This window comes from Lissotriton vulgaris, chromosome 3_1 (assembly GCF_964263255.1).
Source record: "Lissotriton vulgaris chromosome 3_1, aLisVul1.2, whole genome shotgun sequence".
In the NCBI taxonomy this organism is placed as follows: Eukaryota; Metazoa; Chordata; class Amphibia; order Caudata; family Salamandridae; genus Lissotriton; species Lissotriton vulgaris.
In genome coordinates this window covers 909080806-909096258 of record NC_141689.1, presented here as the reverse complement: position 1 = coordinate 909096258, position 15453 = coordinate 909080806, and the positions used below count along the sequence as shown (strand labels likewise).

Below are 15453 nucleotides of genomic sequence, written 5' to 3'. Positions count from 1 at the left end.
TTGTTTCCTTGAAACTTGCTCTGCAACTTTCATTAAACAATGTTGGTTAACGGCGACAACAACGCAACTGGTGGAGCTGCAGCCCTACCCGGCTTAGACGTCACAGGTTTCCAACAAGATGACCCGGATGCTATAATCATCCCAGAAAACTTAAGGAAAACCATCACTATAAAACTTATAACAAATGGCCTATCATCAAGAGGTGGTAGGGTTATTTTTGTGATAGAGGCACACGAATATCGGCAACAGAGGTATTCTATTCATGGATTATTTTTCCTTAAGCAAATTCAGTAACGCGTGTTTCACTTCTACAAAGTAGAGTAACATCCAACGGAATAAGTTCCTTTAGAGGATATTGAAATTCCACTAATTTAACAAGAGCATGCACTCCGGTTTAAATGCGCCCTACACCATCAAAATCACATTACCAGGCTGGGTCCACTAAATAGACCAGGAGCAACATGACCGGTACTAGCCAGTTCTCCAGTATTAGGGGTGTCTTTCATAGATTCACATGCTTGAATATTCCCCGTCGTCGAAGTGGGAGTCCCACGGTACATAAAATAGCAGTAATATATGCATGTATATATGAGAAATATTATAAATAAAATATACATACATATAATGCAATAAAAATGTAAACTTAAAAAAGTACCATAGAACAGAATAGGCCCATTGAAAAGCCCAAGGGAGAATTCACTTTAGTAACTTATAGGAGTCATTATGTGTTGGTCCACATTCCAGCCAATCAGGCTGTAGCTTCCTCTAGAACCTTCTCCTCAGAAGCCCAAGTCCTCAGATTTTCTACCGCACGTCGTGTGAAGGGAGTCTTCCTGAGCTCTGCTCAGTTTTTCTTCAAGTTTCTTCATATTTTTCTTCAAAATGTCTTCTTCAAAGAAAACTCTGTTCAAGGCTTGTCCATCCTGTGGGAAACTTCGCCTTTTTCATGAGGATCCACACAGTAAGTGTATTTACTGTCTATATCCGGACCATGTTGTCTCTACCTGCAGACTCTGTTGCAAATTTCCTCCTAAGACCTTGAGAGACAGAGAGGCTCGTCTCCTTCTGTGGCTACAGAAGTTGAAATCATCTGACAACATCGTGTCTGATGCTGAGAGTATGTCATCTGGTTTATCTAAAGCCTCTCAGAAGCGTGGGTCTGAGACTGAAATCCCCTCTCCTTTTCTTAAGAAGAGTAAAAAACTGGGATCTTCAAAGGATGTCTCCTCACAAAACTTGCTTCAGGACGCGCCTACGGGACCTGGTTCTCTGGCGTCTCGTCCCAAGACCATGCCCTCCGTTTCTAAAACGGGCATTGGCTCGTCGACGGGCTCGTCGACGCGTCCGTCGACGTCTTCATCGTCTACGAAGTCTGTTTTGGCTTTTTCCACGTCGACAACTACTTCTTCTATGTCGACTAGTTCTGCCACGACGATGATCATCTCGTCGACGAGCAGCCAGGAGGTGAGACCCATCTCATCCATTATTATGATCTCGTCAATCAAACCGTCGACGAAGAAACCACCGTCGACGCATCCATCGTCGACGGCTCTCCCGTCGACGAAGACCAAGACTTCATCGTCGACGACCGGTTCCTCGTCGACGACAGCCCCGTCGACGATACCATCGACGCAGATGATGAACCCCCCGTCGACGGCTGCTCCGTCGACGACTTCCTCGTCGACGGCAAAGACTACGATTCCATCGACGGCCTCGTCGACGGCCTCGTCGACGGCCAAAAAATCATCGTCTACCAAAATTAAATTTCCTACGCCGGATGCAGCGGCGCCAACGAAAAAACAACTAGAGGGTGTTACAGCTCTGCCACTCTCGTCGACGGGCTCGTCGACGACACAGCAACCCCTACAATCTGTTACCACCTTCAAAGTGGTTTCTACTTCGTCCCTCAAGTCTGTACCACTGATACAGTTAAGTCCTATTAGGAGTGGATCGCAACCTCCGGAGAAATTATTTCAATCTGGAGCAGAGGAATCTGGAAATGATTCAGAAGTGGATCAACTTTACCAACCAGCAACCAGTCCATCGGATTTACACATAAAGTGTCAGGACTACAGCGATGAGGATGAGTATACGGATAATACTGTCGAAGATGGGAACGTCCTTTTTCCATTGGATAGAACACAACAACCTAATTACGAACGCTTTACACAAATTCCTATGACTATGGTCAGAAACCTACAACACATGCTGGATGACTACAATCGTAGATTTCCACCATCGCTGACGCCTTCCCCAGCACCCCAAGTGCAACAGTCCCGGGCTCCAGCTCCACGCCCTCCGTCTCCAGCGCTTCAACCACAGTCTCCAGCACCTAGGCCTCGAGCTCAAGCGACGAATGCACCCACGTCTCCTTTAGGTGCTGCTCCGGATATAGATAATGAGGGTCAAACTCCACAAAACACTGGAGATGACACTGATGATGAGGAAATGCAGGATTGGGACAATTATAGGGCACAGACACCCTCTACTCCACCAACATCACCGAGAACTTCGCCACCAGTGGATATCGCAAGTTTCCACAGCCTTATGGTTCGTGCAGCAAAAAGGTTCCACCTAACGTTAGAAACGCAGCAAGCAGAATGTTTTCTGTATGACTTTAAAGACTTGCCTCAACGCCAAACTCATACCATTCCTATTATTGATCACATATGGGAAGAGGGTCTGAAATTGATGGAACGTCCTAACTCCATTCCAGCCGTTCTACCTAGACTAGACAAAAAATATAAGGCGCCGCCTACTTCCCCGGCCTGCTTAGTTTCACAGCCTAAAGCAGACTCAGTGATCACTCAGGCGGCACAAAAAAGGTCCCGAAATCCAGCCATACCCTTAACTTCCCCCCCGGATCAGGATGGCCGCAAATTGGACTCCATTGGTAAGAAATTTACCACAATGGCAGCAACAACGGTAAGAGCTTCCAACGCCTTAGCCATTCTGGGTCGATACGACCGTCAAATGTGGTCCGAGATCGCTGGTCTACTTCCCCAAATGCCCGACTCCATCCGGGAGGAAGCACAGGCCATCATTCTCGAGGGAGAAAAGATTTCAACGGAGATTATCGACTGTGCAGTCGATATAGCTTCTACTGGATTCCGACAATTGGCGGGTGCTGCAGTTTTGCGTCGCCAAGGCTGGCTGAAGTCAACAACCTTCCGGCCGGAAGTTCAATCCAGAGTGCTTGATTTGCCCTACGATGGCGAATCTTTGTTTGGTAAGCACGTTGATGATGCCCTGGAACTCATCAAAAAAGACACGGACACAGCGAAGTCTTTAACAACTCTCCAATACAGGAAGAGGCCATTTCGTGGGGCACGTGGTAGAGGAGGAGGAACCTCTACTTTTCGAGGCACAAATCAATATAGAGGATACACTTACGACAACAGACAAAGAGGATCCTATCAATCCCAAAATCGTTCATCCACCTCCAGACCTTACCAGCGGAAGTCCAATTACAGAGGTGGTGCGAACACCAGCAAAAAACAGTGAGAGGATTGTGCATCTTGGAGGTCGGATCTCGAAATTCTTCTGCAATTGGTCGAACATCACCAACGACCGATGGGTCTTGGATGTAGTTTCAAAGGGACACACCTTGGAATTTACGAAATTCCCCCCCGCTCGCCCGCCTTCGGGCCCACCTTCTCCCCATTTCAAGGAACTGTTGGCCCAGGTACAGCTTCTGATCAGGAAAGGAGCCATAGAGTTGGTACCGCAATGTCAACGCGGCAAGGGATTCTACTCCCGTTTCTTTCTAGTGAAGAAAAAATCAGGAGAATGGCGCCCCATCTTGGATCTGAGGGCTCTAAACAAGTTCATCGCGTCCAAGACTTTTCAGATGCTAACCCTGCTTCAAATCTTGAATTTCCTCATTCCAGGAGAGTTCTTTTCGACAATAGACCTTCAATATGCATATTTCCACGTGCCTATTCACACCAGGCACAGGAAATACCTTCGTTTTACAGTCGGCCAATTTCATTACCAATTCAAGGTCCTCCCATTCGGCCTTCGATCGGCACCGAGGGTATTTACCAAGATCCTAGCCCCGGTGGCCGCTTACCTGCGCTTACAGAACATCCAGTTTTATCCGTATCTGGACGATTGCCTCATAAAAGCCAAGACTTTCCAACTGACACGAGAACACACACAAGTCTGCATATCCCTGTTCGAAACTTTAGGTTTCTCCATCAATTGCCTGAAGTCACACTTTCGCCCTTCTCAACAACGAGACTTTCTAGGAGCCTCGCTCGATTCTCGGCTAGGGCAGGTGTTCGTTTCACAGGAACGTCAGGGCAGAATGTTACAAAAAGTTCAGTTCCTGCAGTCAAGACAGTACGTTTCTGTCCGAATGTACAAGTCATTCCTCGGCATGGCTTCCTCGTGCATTCAACTAATTCCCAACTGCAGACTACACATGAGTCCTTCAGGAAGAACTCGACAGCCAGTGGAAGCAGGTATCCGGGTCCTTCGAGGACAAGATCCATCTAACATCCCGCATACAACGAGCTTTGGAGTGGTGGGCTCATCCTCCAAATATAGCAACAGGTCGTTCATTCAAGGACGAACAACCAACACTGACACTGACGACAGACGCCTCCCTAGAAGGTTGGGGTGCTCATCTCGACGGAATGTCCGTGAGAGGCAAGTGGACGGCGTCTCAGCGCACTTGGCACATAAATCGCTTAGAACTACTGGCGATTTTCTTGGCCTTGAAGTCCTTTCAAAGAGTAGTGCAGGGACAGACATTGTTGGTGAAGACGGACAATACCACCAGCATGCACTACATCAACAAACAAGGCGGCACAAGATCTCTCGTGCTATCACAGCTGGCACAGGAAATTTGGGACTGGGCTCTACAACGTCAAATACATCTCCAAGCTATCCACGTACCAGGTGTGGCCAATGTGCTGGCGGACGCGCTCAGCAGAGCCCTCTCGGACAACCACGAATGGGAACTCCACCAACCAACGTTGGAGTACATCTTCCGACAATGGGGCCGACCGCAGTTGGATCTCTTTGCAACTCTGCTCAACAGGAAATGTCTAAGGTTTGCGAGCCGGCATCCTCACAAGGAGTCGAGTGGGAATGCTTTTTCAATAAATTGGTCGAACGCCTTCAGTTATGCATTCCCTCCTCTGCCGCTCATTCCACGTCTGTTACACAGAATGAGATTCCAACCATGTCGGATAATCCTGATCGCACCCAAATGGCCGAGACGTCCTTGGTTCTCAGATCTCCTCCTATTCTCTCTGACACAACCGATACGGTTGCATCCGCTACCACATCTTCTCACAATGCATCAAGGTCAAATATGCCATCCGGATCCAGCATACCTTCAACTTCATGCTTGGAACCTGAGTACTATGAATTTGCACACATGAATATCGACAAGGATTGTAGGGCAGTGCTATCAAATGCTCGAGCACAATCTACTGTCAAAACTTACCAGCTGAAATGGAAGCGTTTTTGCGCTTGGTGTTCCACTAGATCACTAGATCCCATGTGTGCTCAGCCAGAACAAATTTTGCCATTCTTTTTGTCGCTAGCAAAATCAGGACTATCTCACTCCACCCTTAAGGTTTTTCTGGCTGCTATCTCTCGTTTCCGTCATGATGGCATAACATCCTTGTACTCTTCCAGGATCATAAGGCAGTTCTTCAAAGGCCTTTTTAGGATGTTTCCTCCAATCCGTCGACCTCCACCTTCATGGCGACTCAACCTAGTTCTGTCTCAGCTACTTTTGCCTCCATTCGAGCCCATTCATTCTTCCAATCTGAAGTTCCTCACGTGGAAAGTGGCTCTGTTACTCGCTCTGACCTCTTCTAGACGCGTCAGCGACATTCATGCTTTTACTATACAGCCACCATTTTTGCAATTCTCCAACGAGGCTGTTACCTTGAGAACAAATCCCAGTTTTATTCCTAAGGTTCCCAGTGACTTTCATCTCAATGAACCTATTGTTCTTAAGACTTTCTTCCCTGCACCTCAATCTGCAGCGGAGCGCTCCTTACACACTCTGGATGTGAAGCGCTGTCTTAAATTTTACATTCAACGCACAGCTACCTTCAGAAAGTCTGATCAATTGTTTGTTGCATATGGCCCAGTATGCAAAGGACAACCCGTAACTAAACAGACTATCACCAGATGGATATTGTCTGCCATATCCTATTGTCATCAACGGGCTGGCAAGCCCCTTCCTGCTCCTGCTCGAGCTCATTCCACGAGAGCTGTGTCGACTTCTGCTGCCCTCTTTGCGGGGGTACCTCTAAGACAAATCTGCAGAGCTGCTACTTGGTCCAGCAGCCATACTTTCACGAAGCACTACTGCCTGCAATCAACAGATGCCGCGGATGCGGCAGTGGGTCAAGCGGTGCTGCGGAATCTTTTCCATTAAAGGTGAGCCTCTGTTGCTACCCGCCTCCAGTCATAAAGGTATTGTCATGTTTTTGGTTTTTTATTGCTTATTCAGTGATAAGTTATGCCTAAACTTAATTTGTATTTTCCTTTATGACTAATGTATGTTTTACTGCTTTCTATTCTTATTCAAGCATGTGAATCTATGAAAGACACCCCTAATACTGGAGAAGAACATAAGTTACTTACCTGTAAACTGTGGTTCTCCAGTATTGGTGTCTTTCATAGATTCACATGCGACCCTCCCATCCTCCCCTCAGAGGCTCTCTTCTCCTCAAGCATTTATACTTACTTGTGCTACGAAAATCTGAGGACTTGGGCTTCTGAGGAGAAGGTTCTAGAGGAAGCTACAGCCTGATTGGCTGGAATGTGGACCAACACATAATGACTCCTATAAGTTACTAAAGTGAATTCTCCCTTGGGCTTTTCAATGGGCCTATTCTGTTCTATGGTACTTTTTTAAGTTTACATTTTTATTGCATTATATGTATGTATATTTTATTTATAATATTTCTCATATATACATGCATATATTACTGCTATTTTATGTACCGTGGGACTCCCACTTCGACGACGGGGAATATTCAAGCATGTGAATCTATGAAAGACACCAATACTGGAGAACCACAGTTTACAGGTAAGTAACTTATGTTCCTATACACCGCATCCTGACACTGAAGAAATGTCCGGTGATGAACTATTAGTTCAACTAATAAAAATACATAGACAATTGGTTCAATATGTCATGCGGGCTCTAACAGTCCAACCTCCTATAACGATTCCACAACACACCCCCTTACCAGGGGAACACAAATAAAATCACACCACAGACTATACAATCAGTCATTGGTAATTTACCTGCATAAAGGGAAATAATTCCATTCTGGGTAGCTAAAAAAATGACTCTAATCTAGGCAGTATTTCCTGATACTACCCCTCATGAGAAACACAGGATTTTAACAATCTGTTTACCAATGGGGATCGCACCACACCTGGAGGACTTCGACACTTTGGGTACAGTCTTTGCTGCAATTTACACAAAAACACATGGTGTTCCGTCTATGGTGGTAATACCAGACGTCCTGAAACCGATTCAAAATGAATACGGGACACAGCTGCTTTAAATCTAGCTATGAAATTACTGAAAGATTTCAAACAGGTCTCAACAGTAATATTAGCTAATATTAAAGGTGAAGCAGCATCCGTGGTGATCCGCCAAAAGTTAAGAGAATTTGATGTAACCGAGCAACCTCAAGAACTAGCCAGAATAATTGAAAAATCCTATGAAGAACTAGGTAGAGACAGTTTGGGTGGTAAACCAGTAAAACCCCAGCTGACAGAAAGTCCTGAAAAGGTCTTTAATAAAAACACTATCACTGTTCCAAAGAAGTGGGAGAACACTAAACAAACTTATAAAGAGAAGCGTTCTCAATCCCGAGGTAGGTCTCCTCAAAAGGAGCCCTCTGAAAGGAGGTATAACCTCAGGAATAGGAATAATTTGAGAAAACCTGATAGATATCAAGATACTGATACACGTTCCTCTCGTACCTTTCAGACTTCATCACAGAAATCGGAAAGAAGAGGACGATCAGAACAAAAGGAAGAACGCATGAAGTCCAAAGACGATAAACACGTTCCAAAAAAATAAGAAAACTCAATTCACCAAAAAGAAGGTAGCAGGTCTAAAAATCAGACATGCCGAGTATCTTGAGGACACAACTCAAGAACGGGGAGTGGGCTCAGACAATGTTAGACAGCACAGCCGAAGTAACTGTAGATCGCAAGATCTTGAAAGATCATCTGGAGACAGTGGACTTGAATGAGTACATCTAAGTTGAAACTGCTGATACCAGGGTTAGTGTCCCGCACAAGTTATATGAAGTAACACTCGGATGGAGGAGACATTACTAGAAAAATAAAAGCACTCTTTTGGGAGAAGCTCTCTAAGGGTTATGACATTCTACTAGCTGAACAGGACTGGCCACCTAAATTTGTCAGGGAGTGCCCACATGGCGAAGACAGTTACCAGAACTGGGTCTGGGCTCACTGGCAATAAGGACAAGCCTCACAATCAATATCTATAAACCAACACAAGTACCAATATTGCCTAGCTATTTCAACAATGGAACAGACAATGATCACCCGAATTACCGAAGCAAAACAGTAACTCTCAGGAGTAGTATTTCTCCGGAATTAATCCAATACTATTTAATTATTTTGCATCAAACAGAACCATATACATAAACAATTTTTCATTTTTAAACATACAAATTGTTTGAACTCCACATAACATCAATATAGACAATTTTCACAATCAGCCAACTTTCATACAAGCATTCATACACGACAAAACATTAATATATATACACATAAGAAGTTTTTGGAACTATACAAAATTATTTACAATTTCTTGATTTCAAAGAACAAAGCATTGGAAAGCAAATGAAATTTTTCAGTATTTCAATGATCAAATAGGTATTCCTAATGCTGAATGGGTGGGTCTACGCGTTTCGATAACCCCTTGGTGTGGGGAAATCTCGTCAGGACCAGGAGCCTGTGAATAAAGGACAAAGGACAAATCAACCTATGGAAAGCCATGCCTCTGGCACTACAGTGGGAAGGGGAGGAGAAACTAATCCTACCTCTTAAGTGCTCGATTTTCTTCTGATGTAACTGTAATGAAAACGAAGCTACTTTTAAATTCTATTCAACAAGGATTACCAAATTCTTCAAAAGGTAACAGACTCATACGTGCAATACTCGCATATGTTAACCCATATTGTGGCTTGGCGGGGTGGTGGAGTGGGGAATCTGTAACAAGAGAGCGTTTTATGAGCATCCTGAGGTTGAACAGGTGGCTCTTGCGTTGTTTAAAAGAGGAACAGTGTTAATGAACACTTACTTCGTTATGGCGAGTGTGGCAGCCGGACTTTGGTCCCGGTCTGGTAAGCCTGCTTGGTGCTTGCAATCACTGAAACGGAATAAGGGAGAGGCTTATTTCAGACCTGAGTTCTCATTTGCTGGTCGCTCCGTTTTTGCTTCCTATTTGGTCCGTTTTATCTAATAGTGCTCACATTTACCTTAAGGGCTGACTTGCATTGGAGTCATCTGGGGTCCACACTACTCGGCGTCCGTCATACTATGCCGGCAATCTCAACGACTGAGCTGTTCTCGTTCCTCTCGCGACTGTTACTTCAGACTCGCTTCCTGGTTGTTAGGATTCTGGGGGTTGTAGTTTCCATTGCCAGTTGTCAAGGAAACGTGATGCGCAACGTCCTAGAACGAACGCAGGGTGAACTTGAATCAAACTGAATCGAACTTCGTGCACCCGACCTCTGGGTCTGGCACGGGGGGGACAAGTCGTGCGTGGGGCACGTGGTGTGTACATTGTTGCTTGGAATAGCGTCTTCAATATTTACAAATGATAAATCTCTGAAAGTTCATTTAAACCATCTGTGGCCGTATTAAATTTCACAATTAGTAGAGCTTCATGTCGTGATAGCTTTTCTTCAATATCACCGCCTCTAGATTCTTTATCAATTTTAGCAATCACTGTCCATTTTAAATCATCTAAAGAATGGCCATGTTTAGTCCAATGGTTGACCAATGGCGCAGTCAACACATTCTTTTTAATCCGTGATTTATGTTGAGTGATGCGGCACCTCACCTCTTGGCTCGTTTTTCCAATGTACAATTTTTTACATGGACATGTAATGCCGTATATAACATACCTCGACTTACAATTTGTAAATTTGTCATGTCTCCAAAATTGTTGTTTGTGTTCAAAAAGGTTGCCTTCTTCCGTACTTGAACAGCAAATGCATGAGCCGCATTTGTGATGGCCTTGGATCGGAGGGAGTCCTAGCATTGTGCCCAGTGTTGGCGTTTTCTTTTTTATGGCTGCTCGGACCAAATGGTTGGCTATACTTTGGTCTTTTTTGAAGGCGAAGAGTGGTTTTTCTTTTAATGTCTCATCAATGTTGAATTCAAATTTCAAATTTATTTATTATGTTTTGGCTCTCAAAGAGGGCCACATAAACATATACAAGCAAAGCAACACAATCACCAAAAGTACAAGAATTATAAAAACATAATATTCGAACCGTAATAGCTACACTGCAAGCCATCAGTCCAACAAGGCCGGGCAGACACAGTTTTCCAGAGAAATTAATAAATAGCTAAAAATCCTTTAAAAAAGTTAAAAACATAAGCACAAAACATTTCATTTGGTGGGCAATAAAGTGCATGAAGAAAATCTTGTAAAGTGACAATGCTGAGGCGGAGACAGATTACTTTAAGCCATCGATTGCGCAAGTTACGTAACATAGGACAAATCAAAAGTACATGCATACAGTCCTGGTTATTCAATTTACATAAATTGCACAAAGGTGAAGTGCCATGCCATTTGGACAACAACACGTTAAGAGGGATTAAGTCATAACGTAATAAAAACCAAAACCTACGTATCCCATGTGGTAAGTTCCATAGGGCATAAGGTTGAGGCTGTTTCAACCTATAGGAGGAGATGAGCGGCTCCTTGAACATTGATGAGACATTAAAAGAAAAACCACTCTTCGCCTTCAAAAAAGACCAAAGTATAGCCAACCATTTGGTCCGAGCAGCCATAAAAAAGAAAACGCCAACACTGGGCACAATGCTAGGACTCCCTCCGATCCAAGGCCATCACAAATGCGGCTCATGCATTTGCTGTTCAAGTACGGAAGAAGGCAACCTTTTTGAACACAAACAACAATTTTGGAGACATGACAAATTTACAAATTGTAAGTCGAGGTATGTTATATACGGCATTACATGTCCATGTAAAAAATTGTACATTGGAAAAACGAGCCAAGAGGTGAGGTGCCGCATCACTCAACATAAATCACGGATTAAAAAGAATGTGTTGACTGCGCCATTGGTCAACCATTGGACTAAACATGGCCATTCTTTAGATGATTTAAAATGGACAGTGATTGCTAAAATTGATAAAGAATCTAGAGGCGGTGATATTGAAGAAAAGCTATCACGACATGAAGCTCTACTAATTGTGAAATTTAATACGGCCACAGATGGTTTAAATGAACTTTCAGAGATTTATCATTTGTAAATATTGAAGACGCTATTCCAAGCAACAATGTACACACCACGTGCCCCACGCACGACTTGTCCCCCCCGTGCCAGACCCAGAGGTTGGGTGCACGAAGTTCGATTCAGTTTGATTCAAGTTCACCCTGCGTTCGTTCTAGGACGTTGCGCATCACGTTTCCTTGACAACTGGCAATGGAAACTACAACCCCCAGAATCCTAACAACCAGGAAGCGAGTCTGAAGTAACAGTCGCGAGAGGAACGAGAACAGCTCAGTCGTTGAGATTGCCGGCATAGTATGACGGACGCCGAGTAGTGTGGACCCCAGATGACTCCAATGCAAGTCAGCCCTTAAGATAAATGTCAGCACTATTAGATAAAACGGACCAAATAGGAAGCAAAAACGGAGCGACCAGCAAATGAGAACTCAGGTCTGAAATAAGCCTCTCCCTTATTCCGTTTCAGTGATTGCAAGCACCAAGCAGGCTTACCAGACCGGGACCAAAGTCCGGCTGCCACACTCGCCATAACGAAGTAAGTGTTCATTAACACTGTTCCTCTTTTAAACAACGCAAGAGCCACCTGTTCAACCTCAGGATGCTCATAAAACGCTCTCTTGTTACAGATTCCCCACTCCACCACCCCGCCAAGCCACAATATGGGTTAACATATGCGAGTATTGCACGTATGAGTCTGTTACCTTTTGAAGAATTTGGTAATCCTTGTTGAATAGAATTTAAAAGTAGCTTCGTTTTCATTACAGTTACATCAGAAGAAAATCGAGCACTTAAGAGGTAGGATTAGTTTCTCCTCCCCTTCCCACTGTAGTGCCAGAGGCATGGCTTTCCATAGGTTGATTTGTCCTTTGTCCTTTATTCACAGGCTCCTGGTCCTGACGAGATTTCCCCACACCAAGGGGTTATCGAAACGCGTAGACCCACCCATTCAGCATTAGGAATACCTATTTGATCATTGAAATACTGAAAAATTTCATTTGCTTTCCAATGCTTTGTTCTTTGAAATCAAGAAATTGTAAATAATTTTGTATAGTTCCAAAAACTTCTTATGTGTATATATATTAATGTTTTGTCGTGTATGAATGCTTGTATGAAAGTTGGCTGATTGTGAAAATTGTCTATATTGATGTTATGTGGAGTTCAAACAATTTGTATGTTTAAAAATAAAAAATTGTTTATGTATATGGTTCTGTTTGATGCAAAATAATTAAATAGTATTGGATTAATTCCGGAGAAATACTACTCCTGAGAGTTACTGTTTTGCTTCGGTAATTCGGGTGATCATTGTCTGTTCCATTGTTGAAATAGCTAGGCAATATTGGTACTTGTGTTGGTTTATACACATGGCGAAGACATCATCATGCCAGCCTTCTCCAACCATATTCCAAGTCATAAAAAATACACATATGCCAGGAAATGGACAGTCGCCCAGGCACCTGCATTATATAAAAATCATGTGGGATGGGATGAGGAGTCTCCTCAACATAAAATCCAGTTAAAAACTCAACCAACTGCACAAATGCAGTACCCAGTTAAGCAAGAAGCTAAAAAACAGGTCAGGGAGATCTTAGATCAACTTGAATACCAAGGAGTGATTGAAACCTGCACCTCGTCAATGTACAATCCTTTGTTTCCTGTATCCAAACCTGAAAATACATATCGTCTAGTTTTGGGTTACAGATATCTAAACTCTTGTTGCAAATCATTTGCAGTACGAAGTGCACACAGTGTAGCACTAATAAATAACATTGTGCGTAAAAAATATAAAACAACATTAGATATTTCTGTTTCTTCTGTCAAAATATTGCACCAGAAAGCAGGAATTTGACCGCTTTCTCAATCATGGGGACACAGCGTCAGTTCTGTTGTCTCCCCCAGGGATTCAAGAATAGTCCAGGGTTATTTTCAGCCACAGTAACAGAGTTGCTACAAACGTATGATGATGAAGCATTATCGTATGTCGATGACATCTATCTAACAGACGATGACTTGGATAGGCACTTGAACAGGGTGAACACCATAATATTGGGCTTCGCCTCTGAGGGGTACAAATTAAATTTTTTTTAAATCACGAATTGCCTACCTCAACGTCCTTTTCCTAGGATATGAATTATCAAGTGAAGGCAAAAGCCTGGCAGCAAACTTTCTAGAGAAATGTGCCCTGCTCCAACCTCCAAAAACGCTGAAAAACTGTCAATTCTGGGTTTCCTAAATTTCGGAAGAACTTGCATTCTAAATTACGCAGAAAGGGTTAAACCTCTCTACGAATTAATAAAACCGGATTTCAAACAAATGAATTGGACTTAAAAACACACAGAAATTTTGCGTTCAGTGAAAACAGACATGTTAGCAACCACACATTTACAAACACGCGTAAATATACGCAATTTAGTAATCCAAATCATTCCAGGAAGATGCAGATTCACATACTTAACCTTTTAATGAAGGGGAAAAAGTAGCTATTGCTTATAAATCACACTTGTACACACAAGCAGAAATGAAATTCACTTCTTCAGAAAAAATTCTGACAGCGGTTCAAACTGCAGTTGCAAAAGAGAGAGCCCTCGTACAGGGAAAATGCATAATGGTCGTTACTCCTGTACCTGCTTTAGAAGCAGTGACAAAAGCGAGCATTCCAAAGGCAAAGGCTTTACATCCAAGATGGATACAATGGGTTAATTCTCTTGCTGCAACAGACATTGAATACGTTTTTGACCCCTATTTGAAAACACAAGAATTTGTGCAATACGAACAAGAATGTCCTCTGCCTACTGAAATTCTGCCTCTAGAGCAGTATGAATGTATCATTTATACTGATGGATCAGCACAGCCCGCGATTGGGGGTAAATAAGCTGAACTACAAGCATTCAAGATAGCACTGGAAAATTCTGATCGCGAATTCCCCACATTTATAGTGTGCGATTTATATTATTGCGTTCAATCTTATAATGAATCATTGCAGAACTGGATTGAAAACGGTTTCAAAGACGCAAAAGGTGGCACAATCAAACATAAGTTGCTATGGTAACAAGTAGTTCAGTTACGACAAGAACTACTTAAAGCTCACGTGATCCATACACTGAGTCATCAACGTAATGGCGTTCACGTTGCAGGGAATTTATTGGCTCATGAAGCAGCGAAGGCAGCTGTGCAAACGGCTTCCGTAGCTGCAATCACTCCTTCAAAAACTAAAATAGACAGCGAAATAATGCAAGCTGTCAATGCTTCAAGCAAAGACAGTGGTAAAACATTACCAAAAGGCTTCCCACTCAAATACTCTTACATAACTGATGCAAATAATGTTCCGTTTGCTCAAATCCCTGGAGTGGGGGATAGGGTAATTCCAAACATGGAACATAGATTAGGACTAATTTTAGCAGCACATGAAGGGCTTGCCTCTGCACACACAGGTGTTTCCGCCACAGTGCCATTATTAAAACAGCGATACTGGTGGCCGCGCTTGAGGAAACGGACCAGAAACGATGTTTTGGAATGTAAAATCTGCCAAAAGATGAAAGTTTCTACTGTGAAACGTCATGTGCAGACGCGCTTGTTAATTTCAGATAAACCATTAGCGTGCGTTTACCTGGATCACTGCGGTCCCTTACAGAGGGATGGTAACTATAAATATATCATGGTCTCAGTGGATTTGTGATCAAGATTCATTTGGATGTGTCCCCAGCGCTCGGCTGACGCCCGAACTGTTATAAAAGATTTGCGAGTCTTTATCGGCACATACGCAGTCGGCACGCTACATTCTGACCAGGGTCCTGCTTTTAGCTCAAAAGCTTACAAGGAGGCCATGGCCAATCTTGGCATTGCATTGGGGTATTCTAGTCCTTTCCATCCTGACGGAAATTCGGTTGTGGAGAGAAAAAAACGGGACATAAAGCAATCTATAACAGGTAGGGTGCTAGGCTCGGG

At 43.4% G+C, this 15453-nt stretch overlaps 1 protein-coding gene across 1 annotated transcript in view; it reads left to right on the top strand.

Moving 5' to 3' along the window:
- Nucleotides 1-15453, top strand: part of PTAR1 (protein prenyltransferase alpha subunit repeat containing 1) — a 276298-nt gene that overhangs the window by 48297 nt on the left and 212548 nt on the right. The gene's annotated exons all lie outside the window — the stretch shown is intronic.